This window comes from Notolepis coatsorum (genome assembly GCF_963971535.1).
Source record: "Notolepis coatsorum genome assembly, chromosome: 9".
In the NCBI taxonomy this organism is placed as follows: Eukaryota; Metazoa; Chordata; class Actinopteri; order Aulopiformes; family Paralepididae; genus Notolepis; species Notolepis coatsorum.
In genome coordinates, this window is record NC_140173.1 from 119,465,212 (window position 1) to 119,483,442 (window position 18,231).

Genomic DNA, 18,231 nt, shown 5'->3' on the forward strand with positions numbered 1-18,231 from the left:
ATGTTTTTACCCCCTTAAAGGCTGAGTGCCGCTTTTTTGTATTAATAAATCATGCCCTTGCTTTGGCTAACTCTGATTACCTGTATGTGTCATGCAATTGGGGTCGCTATACAAACCTTAACAGTATGACCCGACCAGTCGACGACCCCAGCCGGCACAGACAGTGTATGTGAGACAGCCCTTGCAAGCTAACCCCATGTGTAGCCTCCCCACAGCTAGGACTGTCTTTTCAGCTAGCTTGTTCTCCTCTGCTAGTCCAGCCATCTGCTAGCTTAGCCCCTGCAGCTAACCAGCTAGCGCAGCCTCTATGTTGATGTAGTCTTACAGCTAGCATAGGCCCTGTAGCTAGCTAAGCCCCTGCAGCTAACCGGCTTCCTCAACTAGTCCAGCAGTCTGCTAGCTTAGCTCCAGCAGCTTGCACAGCCTCAATGTGGATGTAGCCTTACTGCTAGCATAGGCCCTGTAGCTTGCTATGCCCTGGCAGCTAACCCTGTTCCCTCTGCTAGCACACTTTATGTGTAGCTTCCCGAGCTAGCATGGCCTCCACTTTGTGTGTAGCTACCTTGTTCCCCACTGCTAGGACTGTCCCTTCAGCTAGCAAGGTCAGTTCCCTGGTGCCTCTCTGAGATTTTTTTTCCCCCCTGCGGGCCTGGCTGGTCGCCGGGTGGCTCCCGTGGAGGGGGGGGGGGGGGTACTGTGAGGGCTGGAGGAATCCTGCATGCAGCCCAACGAGGGGGGCGTGCCGTTTTTCTCCTTCACGCACCTGATGGGAGTTTGCGATCAGCTCGGGAGAGTACTTGTATTGCAGACTCCCCTCCACTCCTTGTCGGGTCGTTCTTGTTACCACCATCTACTGCCGCGTCTCCGCCGTGAGACGTCGAGCCACCCATCACCACCTGTCGCCGTTTTCCTGGAGTGGGACACCGTCTTCGCTCTCTATTACTCCACGGGAGGATTCCAGTGTTCCCACTCCAGACGTCGTGCCGGCTCCTTCCCTACTCCCTCTTCATGGTCCTCGTTCCTGGGGTGAGGCTCGCCATCGCTCCCTATTACTCCACGGGAGGATGCCCGTTTCTCACCCCGTTCCACTCGGACCCCCTGTGTGCTGCGTTGCCCCTCGGCAGCGTCTGGTCGGGGGGAAGAAGATTCCTTGGCAGAGCTGCAGAGCCGAGCCCTACTCAGTGTAGGGACGAAGATATTCCTGTAACTTTTTTCCCAGCCTGTTCGCCCGTTAAAGGCACAGTGCCGCCTTTTTGTGTTCATGGACGTTGATGTTTTTACCCCCTTAAAGGCTGAGTGCCGCTTTTTTTGTATTAATAAATCATGCCCTTGCTTTGGCTAACTCTGATTACCTGTCTGTGTCGTGCAATTGGGGTCGCTATACAAACCTTAACAGTTTGCATCACGGATATGGCTGGGGAGGGCATTCCAGAGGGAGGGGGCAGCAGCAGCAAAGGCCCTGGATTCATCTTTTTGCATAACATCTGATGTGAGGTAAGGACTCTATTTTACCAGTCTTGGGTTAATCAGATGTTCCTTTCTCCGCCATCGGAGTGCGTGTGTGTGTGTGTGTGTGTGTGTGTGTGTGTGTGTGTGTGTGTGTGTGTGTGTGTGTGTGTGTGTGTGTGTGTGTGTGTGCCGTTAGCGCTGACCAAGGCACGGATAATCGATTTTTCAGCCCGCTTCTCTAGCGTGCATAATGACACATACTATCGATAATCTAGCGTTTATTTGAAAACTATTCATAAATCAGCCGAAAAATTACAATGTGTTTTGTGTATTCCACTAAAGGGCTATTATCATGGATTTCTCTGGAAATACTAGACATCTCCAAAACTATACTCGTATTCAAAACGGTATAAAACGGAAATGTACAGATGAAAAAACAATCCGTTTTGTACATGTTGACTGCAAGCAAGTCATTGATAAGCGACGGGTGTATTACACCCATAGCCATAATTTAAGATATAGTTTAAGCGTTCGCAAATATCCCCGTCCTCCCATTGACTTCAGTGCTGGCACGCTAGACCTAATTTGGTCATATGGGCGTGGCTCTGAATGAGTTAACAGAGGATAATAAAGAAATGCTTATAATGGGCCAGCTACTCGCTTTTGGGAGAAGGGCAGATATGACGGCTAGAAATAAATCAATTTCAAGGAAACGACAACGGCGCTGGACACAATACTTCATCAGCGTCATCACTCTCACTCTCTCTCTCTCTCTCTCACTCTCTCTGTCTCCCTCTCTCTCCCTCTCGGCAATGCTTTAATAAACAAACAAATAAATTACTTTTCACTACCACACTACATAAGGTTTAGAAAATAAGGGTTTATTTTATTCTTTGTTAGATGTATACAAGTAGTCAATTTACAAATCATTAAATTATCCTAGGTAAAACTAACAATTACCAATAGCTCAACTCTACCGGTTTCAGTGCAAGTCCACGACATAAGTTCATGAGATGCTCTGTTCTCTTGTTTATCATCAAGTTTATTTTTTTTAAACAATATTTTTATTGGGTTTTACAGTACACAAGTCAGGTTTTCATTGCCATCAATAATGTTTTGTTCCTTTTCTCCACAAGTGTACACAAGTATACCAACATACCCCCCTCCCACTACATAAGGTTAACCTTTCACTACCACACTACAGAAGGTTATCCTTTCACTACCACACTACAGAAGGTTCTGTTTCATGCTAGCTTCCGCTCAGCATCATAATGCATATATCTCGCTTCAATGGATATGCACTGAATACATTTTAAAATGTACCTTTACATACCAACATCCGTCTGACCACACCCCCATCTGCTGCCTACATAAGCAGGGGTGGGGCCACACACTCATCTCCTTCTCAAATTTCATCCACAATATAGTGCCTGTATACCAATCACTTGGCGAGGAAGTAAGTATTAGCTGGAGAAAGGAAAACAGAAGAACAAGGAGATACGTTGACATTATATCTTTATTTTCTCTCTCACTATTTTCGAGAAAATACAGCGATATTGTCTTCGTCACTGGAGTGTCTGGAAGATGATGATCATTCTGTCCTCCACCGGCTTTTTCGTATTAGGGGCTCGCGCCGCTGACATGCTCCCCAACTGCAGTCCTCCTTGCTGCGGCTGGATGGGTTTGGCCCTCCGGCCATACAGCTGGACTGTGGGAAGCAACAGCTGTTGTGAGAAAGCGGTTGTTTCCAGGGTGGGGTAAGTACTGTTTTGCTTGCGAGCACTGGTTGTCTGTTTATGCTATGGGGGTAAGCTGACAATTTTACGAACGCCGACTCCAGACTAGGGTCCTCTGCTCGGCTTCTTAAGCGGCGGATGGAGGATCTTGGTCTGACGCCCATGACGGTCAACCTAGTGGGCCGCGACCGGGACCTGGTGAACCCAGGATTCTCTGGATAAGCGGATGCTTCTCTGTCCCGTGCAGGCCCCATCTTTCACATAAATGTGGAAGTACACCCTAACGAGGAAATGTGGGCATAGGATCTTCTTTATCGGGAGTTCCATGCTCAAAGTCGGCTGCAGCCCGGATGGGAATTGTGCTGGCTCCGCTGTATGTCTGGTAAATCACTGTTGAAAACTGTGTTTGACATTTCTTTTTTTTCTTCCCTCTTAGGATGGGGAGGGACTTGGACAGCGGCCTGTCTGAAGTGTGGCTTTTTATGTCGTTGTGTACAGTTCAGGTGATAGCTGCTTAGCTGGCGTGCTAGTTGTGGCCTACTGTGTTAGCCAGTCAGCTGTTAGCTGCAGCGCTAGCTCGTTGTGTTCACCAGGCTAGTGAACGTTAGCTTGTTGCTATCAGTCGGACGGCTGTTAGCTTAATGCTACACTGTTGAAACATTACTGTGACTTTAACATGCCATAAACACTCTGACTACGACGTCATCTTTGACAGAGGATGTTAGTCGACCCTACACCCAAGTGCCAGTGCCAGCGAGGACTTTGTCAACATGGAGAACGGCGGCTGGGTGGCGTTGCGGACATACCCTCGTCACCGGCGCAGGAGATGCTGGGTTCAACTCGGTGTCCCGTTAACCAGTGTTGCTGTTCTTTCGGCCTGCGTTCTGGGTGAAGGTAGGAGTCCTGCGGACTTTAAACACTTCTTCTTTTCTTCCCTTCTAAATGTTTTGTAATAACGATGTTTTCAAAACATGTGTTGCTGCAATACATTGAGGATACAACGCGTGTTGTGTGTGAATTGTCTTGTCACTGGTATAGCTTCTCTCTGTAGTAAATCGGCGTTGTTTTTTACGTGTGTAAAAATGAACTGGTTTGGTTGTGATGAGAACATGTGTGTTCATGTAACGTTGTACTTGTACCGTGGGTGAACTCACAACTAAGAGGGTTAATTAAACCTGTAAAGCTATGCTTAGTGACATGTGATTGAGGAATGAATCTTTTTCTCAGCCTGTGATGACAATGAACAGTATGTTCACGCATTAACAGAGGTGCCTGTTCGCCTTGGTCGTATCAAGGGTAAGATAGGAGGGGTGACCCCCCGGTTCCCTGGGGCTTCCCCCCCTCCTCTCAGACATGTTTGGTTACAATATATTGTGTCACTGTGTTTGTGGGGATACGATGTAACCCTCAGCTTAATTGCTGGGGTTGTGCTTTCCGCTTGAGAAACAATTTTTTCCTAAAGAAAAGGTTGTTTGGTCACTTATCATGTGTGCTTAGCAAGGCCTGTGGCCAATACATAATCGAGGACTTCTGCCTTCTCTCGTTATGAAAAACGGCGTTCCTCTGTAGTAGGAGTGTACTGTGCGATTTTTTGTTGTGATGAAGGGTTGTGTGTGTCTTTGTGATCTACAACTGGGTTAGGTTTAGCCCACAGAAGCACATGTGTAAGTCTGGACCGGGGCTCTTAAAGGGGCCCTCTCTGTTCTGTGTTTTTCCTTAGTAAAACTCAGGTAGCAGGTTATCACATGAGCTATGTGAGGCTGTTCGATGCTTCATGTAGCAGGCTATGACTGTGTCATGCTCTACTTGTCATTACATCGTATCATGGGTGAGGGGTCGTAAAGGGGTGAACTGGTAATCCTTTCCTCCCCTTTTCTGATTGGTCAGGGGTTAAAACCTCCTGTCCTTCAAGGTTCCTGTCACGTTGCTGTTCGGCACGTTACAGGGTAAGAGGGGGGGCGAGGGAGTTTCCTGGTCCCACGCCCTGGAAGATTGGGCATGTGCACCGCGGAAATTCCCCCGCCATAGAGTACGTCACTGAGCGCGTCTCTAGTGGTAAGACTTCCGTGGGTTGTTCGGGTCCATGTTATGGATCTGTTTCAGGGAGTTGTCAGAGCTCCTCCTCACGAAGCTCCTCCTCAGAGAGAAGTGCCTTCTGTGAGTTCGGACTCTCCTTCCCAGTGAGGGAGCCTCCTCAGAGTTCAGAGCCTCCTCCTCAGATTGTCAAGGTGAGTAGAACTTCAAAAAAGGAGTTCTGCTCTATTGTGTGTGTATTCGATTCAATTCGATTATGGAGTGTGTATTGGTTCAGTGCCTCCTCCTCGGAGAGCCCTAACCCAAGTGTTACATAGCTCAATGTTGCAATATATTCTTTTCAATCTATACAGCTCGCGTGGGAAGTCTCTGGGGATTTCCGTCTCCTCCCTGTGGCGAGGGTGGCGGGATGTAAAAATGTAAAAAAAAATTACCCTCAGCTGCGTCACGTGGGATTCATCTCAGTCTGTTTCTTTCTTTTTTAAATAAAAAGAGGAAGGAACATGAAGCACGACGGCTCCGTGTCGTTCTCCCAAGCGACTTGGAGGAACAATGTCTGGTGTCTTGCTAGACTATCCATTGATGTGTTTGGGTCTCGACGCATACATAGTGCTGGCTCGGGGTGTTTCTGTTAAGAATCACGCAGGGGGCTAAGTGCGCCTTGGTTGCTCGTTATTAAAACAGCGTTTTTATAGGGCAACTGGGATGGAGTTTTGTCTCTTCCGAGCGCCAGTTTACTAGGTTGTCTCGATGAATTCTCCTTCATATCTGGGGGATGTTAACGGAATAGATCAGAACATAGGTAGAGGGGTCTCACACCCTTGGGGTGGGCCACTGAGCGCGGTACAAATGGGACCGTCTGGGTGGCGCCCTCTTTTCATGTTTTAGATCGACACGCATACCTACCCCCTCTTCTGGAGTGGGCATGTCGGCGTGGTTAGGGCACGGGACTGGTTCTGGTCGCGCTGGTCCAGGTCAGTTAACCTGTTGTCCGCCGGCGATGCAGATCTGCTGTTCTGGTACCCTGAGGGACTTGTGCTTTTTTCGGGGGGGAAAATGCCGGGTCGGCCCGGGTGTCACAGGGTTAGGCGTTATGGAGACCCTTTGTTGGGTACATGTTGTACTCTGCACTATCGTAATGGCTTACGGCCATACCAACCTGAACACGCCCGATCTCGTCCGATCTCGGAAGCTAAGCAGGTTTGGTCCTGGTTAGTACTTGGATGGGAGACCGCCTGGGAATACCAAGTGCAGTAAGCTTAGGGCTGGTTCTCCATTATTTTCGCTCCTCTCTCACGCGTGGCGAAGAGGGGGCTGTTGGGGTGGTCTTTTGGACCTCCTCTGGTAACCCTGTGTGCTTCCCGAGCCGCCGGGCCCGGTCAGGAGTAATGTTTCGTCGACCCGTAGGCCTGGAATAACACTTTTTTGAAAACTGAAACACTTGTACTGCGGTATAGCCAGTGTATACCCGCAGGTGTGTTTTGGAGTTTTTTCTTGAGGGGTTATAGGAACAACCACCGTCTGTGTACCGAGAGGGTGGTTGATTCCCTGGTGTGTTGGAGCAGAGTCAACTCCTGGGTTACCCGGTTGAGTGTGCCCCTGCACGTTCATGACGTCTGCCAATCGTGTCAGCCTTCTCTGCCTCGACCCCTCTGGGTGGGTTTTTTTTGATGGAGGCTTTGTCATGGTGCTCAACAACGCCAGCATACGCCCCTTCCGCCGGGGGGGCTGTTTTCAGTTGACCCCTTTGGCGCCTGTCTCGTCCGCAGTGCTCCAGGCTCAGGTCTACAGCCTGCTGCCTGGTTTCCCCGGTGCGCTGCCTGCTTCCGTTGGTTAACCTTTTTTGAGTGCTTTACGGCCATGCTGACTGCCTGTGTTGCAGGGTCAGTGTGCCAGGCAGTGTACTATTGGGGGGAAAGGGCCCGCTCTTGGAGGGGCCCTATCCGAATACGCTGGCGATGTGGGGGGCGGTGTCACTAAGTGACCGCCTGGTGAGGTCTTGATGCCTGGCGTCATTGACCTCTCCGGGCCCCCTTTTTCCAGGGGATCCAGTCCCTTCAGTGGGTCTGGGTCTTCCTTCGCGCTCCGCTGCTACGGCCTTGCCACGGGGTTGAGTTTGCTCTTGACCCCGTGATTTTGGGGGCAGTAACAAGGGTTGTTCCTTCCGTTCGTTCCCTGGTGGCATGCGGGTTGTGCGTGTGCGTAGTCGTGGGGTCAAGCCACGGTCTGCTCACCCTGTGCGTTGAGTTGCTTGAGTTCCTCTTCGCACGGTCGGATCCGTCTCCCTCCCGTCCTCCAATAGGGAGGGTATCCCTCCATTAGGGAGGGTCGGGGGGCTCGGTCCTCCCCGGTTCTGATGGTTGTGGGGGGCCTCAGTGGGGTACATTTGTCGAGCTTCTAGCTCCCGCTCAGCTCCTGCTATGCATTATGATGCTGAGCGGAAGCTAGCATGAAACAGAACGTAAGGTTATGTATATAACCAAGTTCTGTGAATGCTAGTGACGCTCAGCATCTAGACGCCACTGCGGCCCTTGATCTTTCATTGTGGTGAAATTTGTTGGGAAGGAGATGAGTGTGTGGCCCCACCCCTGCTTATGTAGGCAGCAGATGGGGGTGTGGTCAGATGGATGTTGGTATGTAAAGGTACATTTTGAAATGTATTCAGTGCATATCCACTGAAGCGAGATATATGCATTATGATGCTGAGCGTCACTAGCATTCACAGAACTTGGTTATATACATAACCTTATGTTAACCTTTCACTACCACACTACAGAAGGTTAACCTTTCACTACCACACTACAGCAGGTTAACTGTTCACTACCACACTACAGAAGGTTAACCTTTCACTACCACACTACAGAAGGTTAACTTTTCACTACCACACTATAGAAGGTTAACCTTTCACTACCACACTAATTAAAAAATTACTATCTTACTATCCTTTATCCTCTGGGTGGGTAGGTTGCAGTATGCAGGGTCACAAGACAGTCATTGGAATAACAAAGGCCCTCAGACTGGAAAGCGGCCAGGTGTGAATTGGTGTATAAAGGAGGGGGTGACATTGATTACATTGAATTCTGGGTAGAGTAGTTGTCTTACATTGTAAGAAAATTGTCTCCATTGCCTGTATCTCCAGTGGTGCGTTGGTGATTTCATACCTGGTTGCACTGTGTTTTAATGACACCACGTGCACGCGCACTCCCGGGCACGTGCGCACGCTCCCGCGCATGCGCATAAATGTTCCCTTGCGTGCGCACAGACTAAAGACAATGGGTCTCATTATCGAACGAAGTTACGACAAAATATTTCGTCTTAGCCAGATTTCGGCCTATTTAAGACATATTAGGGCTGGGAGTGGGAGTCCTCAAATTTTCCTGAGATCTTATTTGAGAGCAGATCTAAGAGTGCTGAGGAGCACACTTAAATATGCTCTCAGCCCACGATCAAATCTCATGATTGATTGACTAATTTAAAATGTTATTATAACTTGACAGACTGTGTTCTCATAGTGATTCCTTCACGTCAACGCTACAGGCCTCCTTGGAATTAATTACTTAATCATAATTAAAATAAATATGACAATATTTGTACGATAAGAAATTACGAATTTGATGTCGGAAAAATAAATAATATGGATTCATCTGATCACAGGGCAGCTGGATTAACCATATCTGAACCAGCTATTTTGGACAAATAATTACTCAGATATTCAAACACAATTATGCAATTATTGTGAAATGATTGAAAATAATAATAATTTAATGCCTTCTGTGGAATTTGTATTTCTTATTTGTTACACATCTGTTTTAATGATTAATTATATACATTTGAAAGAATGCAGGTCAACATGCAATGTATCCCATTGATTGGTATACAATGGGACAGTCCTTTGTTTGATTGATTGATTGAAAACTTTATTAACAGATTGCAGAATGGGTACAGTACAGTACAGCTCAATTACGTAAGGGGATGCAGACCAGAGAAAGAATTTCGTCTTGTTTACATCAGGGTCCCCCATTTTCAATTCATCATAACATATATGACACACATGACACAGATAGACAGTACTGCTACATCTATACATTTATGACATACCAGATTTGCAAATACAGTACTGTTTGTGATACAAAAAGAGTCCAGAAAAGAGAGTACATTTGACGTAGAAACTGTTGGAGGAGGTTGGGTTGGGGTGGGTGGGGGATAGACTTACACTGTACAAGCAAAACTGTACATTGGAATATTGACAAAACCATACTTGGTAATTTACTGTACATTGGAGGGGGTTGATATAGCTATAAACCTGCATTCCTTCGAATATATCATTAATCAATTAAACTTATATTGAAATACACTATATAGCCTATACACTAGGGATGCTCGATATTTGCTTTTTTACCGATACAATATACCGATATTTCCAATACCGATATCAACCGATACCGATATATGCAGGGTAATTAACATTACATATCTCTTGTTGTGGAATTAACACAACATTATGCATACTTTTGACAATAAATAAAATCAGAATTTGTTCTTACTTGCTTGCCTGGGTAAATAAAGGTTATAGAAATGTAAAAAAATTAATAAAACATTTATAAAAAAACATTTAAAACCGATACCGATATTTTCCGATATCACATTTTAATGCCGATATCGGCCGATAATATCGGTAGGCCGATAATATCGGACATCCCTACTATACACCAACACTGAAATGACAGTGGATAAATAAATAAGAACTAAAGCTAATCGGTGGAAATAGACTGCATTAATATTCCATAACAAGTCTTGTGTGCGCCTACGAATGAACAGTAGCCTATAGGCTTAATTATGGAATAATAAGCCATACTGCGTTCATTCATTACGCCCGCCGTAGGCTATATATATTATATGTCATTCATTCATTCATATACAGTACTGTGTGCGCGTGTGTGTGACGTGTGTGTGTCTGTGTGTGCGTGCGCGCTGCGGCAGGTGTGTACCGCGAGCTGTATATGATGCCAATACATTAATCTAATCTAGTTTTGATGGGCGCAAGCGTGATTACGAAACCTAGCCGCATTTCTCGGAGACGCTCTCTGATTGGCACTGACTGACGCTAGGTTTCGTAATCACGCGGCTCGCAAAGCACTTCCGCCATTCCATTTCACACAGCTGCGTTACCAGTTGCCTTATAAGGAGCTATGGAGGCGGTGTTTTGTATGCAAATGAGCTGAACGGGAACGCGCTTTGGAGTTTACGACAGAATGCCATTCTCCAAGCAGATATAAGATCATATAATTTCTGCGACCGTTTCAGCCACTTAAGACATATCTCCAGCACGTTCAGGACTCAGAGTGTACTTGTCATAGATTATGTCTCAGTGGTTCCAAGATAAGTCTTCCAGAATATATCTTTGAAAAATGTTCGGGAATGAGACCCAATGCCTAATTGCCTCTAGGAATGGAATGTAACACATTAACATTCACAAGTTTTGTGTGAATGTATCTGAGGACGTATTTGAACACACCTGACGACCTGAGCTATTGTTATGCAAAGTAGCCAGGTGGGTACTTGGCGAGTTGGCGCATCAGTCGAGTACAGCGCATTCCTGTGTGCACGCGCGTGCACATCCGTGCATGTGCGTGCGCGTGCTTCTTCTCACAGAGCCGGTTGCTCGGCGTGCAACCCCGTCCCATGACCAACGCACCCCTGTGTATCTCTGAATACGTATTGTGATATCACCATGATTCATAGGACATAGATTGAAAAGTAACAACCAATTTGTACAAGTGATGGCTTATTTTGAAGGTGTGAACCTGTAGTTTCATATTATGTAAAAAAAGAAGAATGTGAAAATCCCCAGAAAGGGGGGGGGGGGGGGGGGGGGGGTTGAAAATCGCCCAGACTCCTGGCAACCAAGAGCTCTGACTACGACAGGCAACCAAGAGCTCTGACTACGACAGGCAACCAAGAGCTCTGACTACGACAGGCAACCAAGAGCTCTGACTACGACAGGCAACCAAGAGCTCTGACTATGACAGGCAACCAAGAGCTCCGACTACGACAGGCAACCAAGAGCTCCGACTACGACAGGCAACCAAGAGCTCTGACTACAACAGGCAACCAAGAGCTCTGACTACGACAGGCGACCAAGAGCTCTGACTACGACAAGCAACCTAGAGCTCTGACTACGACAAGCAACCTAGAGCTCTGACTACGACAGGCGACCTAGAGCTCTGACTAGATTTGATTTGATTTTGATTTTATTTTTATTTAGTACATACAATTTATACAATAGTATAAAAACAAGGGGTACAAGGATAACATGTGAAAGTCTGTCGACTTGTTTCCAACATGGTCCCAAGAAAAATACAATAAATCACAAAGAAAGAGTTAAGATAAAATAGATACAACAAGTAGATAAAATAGACAACACAATTTTCTAAGAGCCTCATTACAGCATGTCATGTTCCTGTTCTTCAAGAGTGGTGGCCAAGCACCCTCTGCAACCTATTGTTGCAGATGTCGCTTCACACCCCTCTTGAAGACAGCAATAGTGGGGGAGTTTTGGATGGCCCTGGGCAGAGAGTTCCACAGCCGGCAGGCTGTAGACAGAAAGCCATTCTGTGAATAGGAACCCTTTCTAGGCTCATAAACTGAGAGCTGTCCAGACCGTAACTGTCGTCCGTGGACCTGGCCACGCAGGACAATACGAGAGCATAAATATCTGGGGGCAGATCCATTTAACATTTTATACATATGTCCCAGTTTCAGAAAAGAGACCCTCTGCTCCACAGGGAGCCATCCCACCTCATTGAAGTGACATAGATAGATAGATAGATAGATAGATAGATAGATAGATAGATAGATAGATAGATAGATAGATAGATAGATAGATAGATAGATAGATAGATAGATAGATAGATAGATAGATAGATAGATAGATAGATAGATAGATAGATAGATAGATAGATAGATAGATAGATAGATAGATAGATAGATAGATAGATAGATAGATAGATAGATAGATAGATAGATAGATACTTTATTAATCCCCTTGGGGAAATTCAGGGTATCTCGCAGCTCACATAGTATACAGACATTGACCATTCCCATACAGTAGTTACACGTTATGTCTGCATCATGAATTAAAATAAGTACATGATAAAATTCAATTAAATCATACCCATCAATATTAAAATTAAAATTAAAATAGGAGCGTGATTAGATAAAAGCAGGTGTATAAAAACAGGTGTAAAAACAGATGTAAAAACAGGTGTAAAAAACTGGTGTAAAAACAGGTGTAACTATAATACGCTGTTGTACAGTCTGATGGCTGTGGGGACAACGGACCTCCTGTGCCGCTCAGTCCGTGAGTGCAGGGAGATGAGCCGTCCGCTGCGACTGCTGCTCTGCCCCACCAGAGTGTGGTGGAGAGGGTGGTTGGTATTGCCCATGATGGCCAGCAGCTTGCTCTGAGTGCGGCTCTCCACCACGGTCCCCAGTGGGTCCAGTCTCCTCCCTACCACTGAGCCAGCCTTCTTGACCAGCTTATCCAGCCGTCTGGTATCCCTGGCCGTGGTATTACCACCCCAACAGACAGCGGCGTAGAGGAGCACACTTGACACCACTGCCTGATAAAACATAAACAACATTTCCCCACACACATTAAAAGACCTGAGCCTCCTAAGGAAGAACAGCCTGCTCTGTCCTTTCTTGTAAAGTGCTTCCGCATTAGCAGCCCAGGCCAGCTTATCATCTAGGTGCACTCCTAAATATTTGTATGATTGCACCGTCTCAATGTTGTTTCCCCGTATGCTGACTGGTTGCAGAGGTGGTTTCGACCTGCGGAAATCCAGTACCATCTCCTTGGTCTTTTTTGCGTTCAGAAGAAGGCCGTTCCGTTCGCTCCAGTCGCTGAAGGCTCCCACCTGGTCCCTGTACTCTCCCTCCTGTCCCTTCCTCACACACGCCACAATCGCTGTGTCGTCCGAATATTTTTGGACGTGGCAAGACTCAGAGTTGTAGTTGAAGTCTGCCGTGTAGAGGGTGAACAGGAACGGAGCGAGAACAGTCCCCTGTGGGGCCCCAGTGCTGCTGACCACTGTCTCCGAGACACAGTTGCCCATTCTGACAAACTGTGGTCGATCTGTCAGGTAATCTGTGATCCAGGAAGTGAAGGAGGGATCCACCCCCATCTTCCTGAGCTTGTCTTTAAGTATGGGCGGTTGAATAGTATTAAAAGCGCTCGAAAAATCAAAAAACATAATCCTCACATAACTCCCTGGCTCATCCAGGTAGGAGTAGGCCCGATGTAGCATGTAGAGGACCGCGTCGTCCACCCCGATGCTCTCCCGATACCCAAACTGCAGGGGGTCAAGGGCGTGTTCAGTCTGTGGCCTCAGATGGTGTAGAAGCAGCCTCTCCAGTGTCTTCATGATGTGTGACGTGTGTGACATGGCTCAATATGGGTTCGAGGTGGCAGATTTAGGACCAATCGTATGGTCTTATTTTGGCTGGTTTGTAGCCTGTGTTTACATTCCACTGTAACACCACTATACCAGTACGTACTTGCATAGTCATATTGGCTGAGGATTATGCAGTTGGCAAGCAGTTTCATAGTTTCCAGTGATAAGAACCTCTTTTTTCTGTGCAAAAATTTCACCCTTGTGTTAACTTTTTTGATCACCTTCAGGGCCATTGTTTTCCCTGAGAGTGTTTGGTCGAGGTCTGCACCCAGGTATTTAACACAGTCTCTAGACTCGACACTGAAGCCATTACAGCTTATCTCAAGTCGGGAACATTCCTTTAATTTATGTTTTGAGCTGAATAGAATTGACTCAGTTTTTCCAAGGTGAATAGATAATCTGTTGTCAACTAACCATTTGTGAAGGCTTTCCAGCTCCCTACTGAGACCGGCTTGTATTTCTGCCGTGTCGTCTCCAGACACCAGAAGTGCTGAGTCGTCAGCATACAGTAGGAGTCTGCAGGATACTGCAGACACCATGTCATTAACATATAGTGAAAATAGCACTGGAGCAAGGATGCTGCCTTGCGGCACCCCACATGTTATTTCATTATATGAAGATGCAACACCATTTATGTTCACAACCTGGGTCCTCCCAGTCAAGTACGACCTGAACCATCTCACCGACCCATCGTCCATCCCACAGGCTTTGAGCTTCTCAAGCAGGATCTGATGGTCAACAGTATCAAACGCTTTCTGCAGGTCAATCAGAACCATGCCAGTTCGTTTGCCACAGTCCATCTGGGTTCGAATATGGTCAGTGAGATCAATCAGGCAAGCATCCGTAGAATACCCAGGGCGAAAGCCAGACTGGAATTGATAAAGGAGATCTGTCTGTTTAAAAAAATCTGGGGGCCATGTCCACAGAGCTCTGACTACGACAGGCAACCGAGAGCTCTGAGTACGACAGCCGGCTGAGAGCTCTGACTACAACAGGCAACCTAGAGCTCTGAGTACGACAGCCGGCTGAGAGCTCTGACTACAACAGGCAACCTAGAGCTCTGAGTACGACAGCCGGCTGAGAGCTCTGACTACGACAGGCAACCAAGAGCTCTGAGTATGACAGGTGGCTGAGAGCTCCAACTACAACAGGCAACCTAGAGCTCTGAGTACGACAGGCAACCGAGAGCTCTGACTACGACAGCCGGCTGAGAGCTCTGAGTACGACAGGCAACCAAGAGCTCTCACTACCATAGGTGGCTGAGAGCTCAGGCTACGACAGGTGGCTGAGAGCTCTGACTACCATAGGCAACCGAGAGCTTTGACTACGACAGGGGACGCTCTCACAGGTGTTGATAGCGAGGTAATCTTGATCTTTGTAGTCGTGGAGATGATATTTACTACGAGGCAGCTTCCCGCAGATGAACGGGCATTATGTGCTGTTCACAACCAATGTAGCCAACCAACACGGCAGTCACAGTGAGCAGCAGCAATGCTAAGTGTTGTCGCTAATGCAAAATACTCCTCTCCTATCCACAGAATCAATCACGCACACACACGAGCTCCCTAACCAATAACGATCCGAATATTCAGAACAGCTCGCCAAGAATAAAGGTCAGTGTTACGCCAGAACTGTAAACCTCCCTCCCTTTAACCCCATAATAAAGCCTGCGTTAACTAGTAACCCTGTCTAATGAAACTGTATCTTGTAAGGTAATAAATCCACGCTAATAACCTGATGCACAGGGCCCATCTGTTCTGGCATGGTGAGACAGTCACACAGATGTGATGGGGAAACCTAGAGGGGATACAGATAACATTTGATACGGATGGTTGGTTAGGCGTATGCGGGTATGTATGGAAGAATGGATGGAGATATTGATAGATGATAGTTATAAGATCGAAAAAAAAATCCCCATTTGGTTGCACGGCACATGGCATTTATTGCGGCCGACTGATATATTATTTACTCTCTTTGACATCTGGAGTTAATGTTCCTTGTCTCTGTAACAAAAACAATTTAGAAAGGCAACTTCCACAAGTCAAACTCTGACATTTCCCAGGCTCCTCTTTTGCTATCTGTCTCCATTTGAAATATTCGCTATTTATTTTGGAAAACTTAAACAACTGCTGTTATGTCCGCCTTGAGTTGGCACAAGCCAGAGGAGCAGATTCATCATTATAATACTTAGCACTGAGGGAGGGGAAAAAAGAAAATTGCAGCACTGCACTATATCGCAAGCGATGATTTAGGCCCAACGGAGACCACAGGAATTCAAGCTGTCAGACTCTGAAGTAAATTCAGGTCCTGTAAATATATCGGGGCGTCTAATGCTTGTAGAAGCTATCTGGCTCTGTAAACCAAGTGGGAAGATCCCAGACTGCAGTTCTGCTCCGAGTGGTATTCGCAAGGGTGTGTAGAGCAAGATAAACACAGAGCAAACATGGCTGTGTGTTTTCTCTCTCTCTCTCTCTCTCTCTCTCTCTCTCTCGTCTCTCTCTCTCTCTCTCTCTCTCTCTCTCTCTACGACATCACAATGCAGTGGGGAAAACGTGTGAAGAGGAGAAACCGCAGAGGATTCACCCGCTAGAGAGATCAGCAAAACAAAATGTCCCCGGGGTCTAAATTTAGTTTAGTTTGGCTGAAATAGTCCTCCCTCTAGCATGTTTTCTTGTCAGGAGGACAATGAAATTGAACTCACTCACTGATACACAAAATATTGACAACGACACGGCTTAGGGATAAAAAGTGGCAGCTATTATCTGTACTCCACTGGGCTGTGACTGGGACATTTCACTCCAAACATCAAGTTCAGTGGTATCATGACTGAGGGTGCCACACTGGTTAACTACCAATATTGAAAGAGTGAGGACACATGTACGGGAGAGAGCACCGATGTGGATAGTATTCAATTGGCTAGCATTGCTATAAATGCCCCGATTTACGACTCATCATCTCCGGAATGTCCAAGGGGCTAGCCCATAAAACCCAGTTCAACTCTGAGGGGTCCTGTAGAGAGAGAGAGAGAGAGAGAGAGACGAGAGAGAGAGAGAGAGGAGAGAGAGAGAGAGAGAGCGAAAGAGAGAGAGTCGTTGAGCAGACAAGGTCATTACGATGATATCAAACTGAATAAAAAACAATGATGAAACTGAATAAAGAAAGCATGACACACTATACACATTATTATATGTGTTTCTCAAGCTCACACAAACCTTATTATAACGGAGAGATTCACTGTTTTTGCGCATAGATCACTAGGATGTATCAACTTATAGTATGAGTTTCACAATAGCATTTCACCAGGTTAGCATTTCCTGGATGACAGTGTGGCATCAGAGAAGTACAGAGAAGCCCCCCCCCCCCCCCCCCCCCTTCAGTGGAAGAATGTGAAAAGGGCACCTCGGGTGTAACAATCTGTTTCCGTCGAGGGGACCTTTAAAAGAATCTGAATACAAAATTCATACAGACAGACAGCACTTATTTATTAAGAAAAATATATGAACAAAAAGTAGTATCCGTCACCTAAATGCTCTTAAATGCTGCTAGGCCTCCTGCTAAATCGCACCGTGCTACATGGCTATGCATCCTGGGGAACGTCAAACGCATCCTCTCGTGGAGAACTCCCATGCCCGAAATGTCATAAACACACTTTGTCATCCTAGCGCTCCCCACGTCCTTGGATAACAGGCAACGACTCAGTCCTTTTCACAAGCATGCCATAACACACATGACATACACAGCATGGGGCCAGCGCTAGTGGAAAATCCCGGTTATGGGGGGGGGGGGGGGGGGGGGGGGTGGTATATAACATTCTCATATCCTTAAACAACCATTAAAGTGCCCTTGTGCAAGGCACCTGACTGCTCCACAAGACACAAGACTAGGCAGAGTGTGGAGCAGGATTTGTTGCTGAAAAGGAGGATACATGCCGTAGTAAAACTTCCCTGGGTTTAATGTTTAAAAACTCACACTCCTAATCAGACACTGTGCATTCACTGTTCTGACTCACGTATAGTGTCAACCGGGAGTGGCCATTTTCTCTATACCGTGGAGCAACCAAGAGGGAGGATCCATGATCAGTTCAACGCTATCAGCTGTAAATAAAAGAGATATGGTCTGACAAACAACCCAATATCCAGGGTGAAGAAAACACCACATCATAAATCACGGCAGTGTCATGTCCCATTTTACGACAACATTAAGCTCCAATAACTACATGAAAAAGACACTAAACAATCAGCTACTGTTTACTATTAGCTGTGGGCAAACGTCTCTCTCACACAAAACATACGATGGGGGAGCACTGTTTATCTCCCCAAGTGTTTCAGGTCAATTTCAATACAACATGGTCCGGATATGAAGAGCACTTAAGCTTACATGTGGGAGCTGTATTCCATACAAATCCTAGTAATGCATTTTTTCCCCTCTTCTATTTGCATAAAATGTAATATTTCAAAATGGGAGGAGTGGGGGGGGGGGGGGGGGGGTAAGGCAATAATAGTGTTTCTCTTTCTTCCATCTCATAATGATGATTTACAGCACAAGCTACACAAACA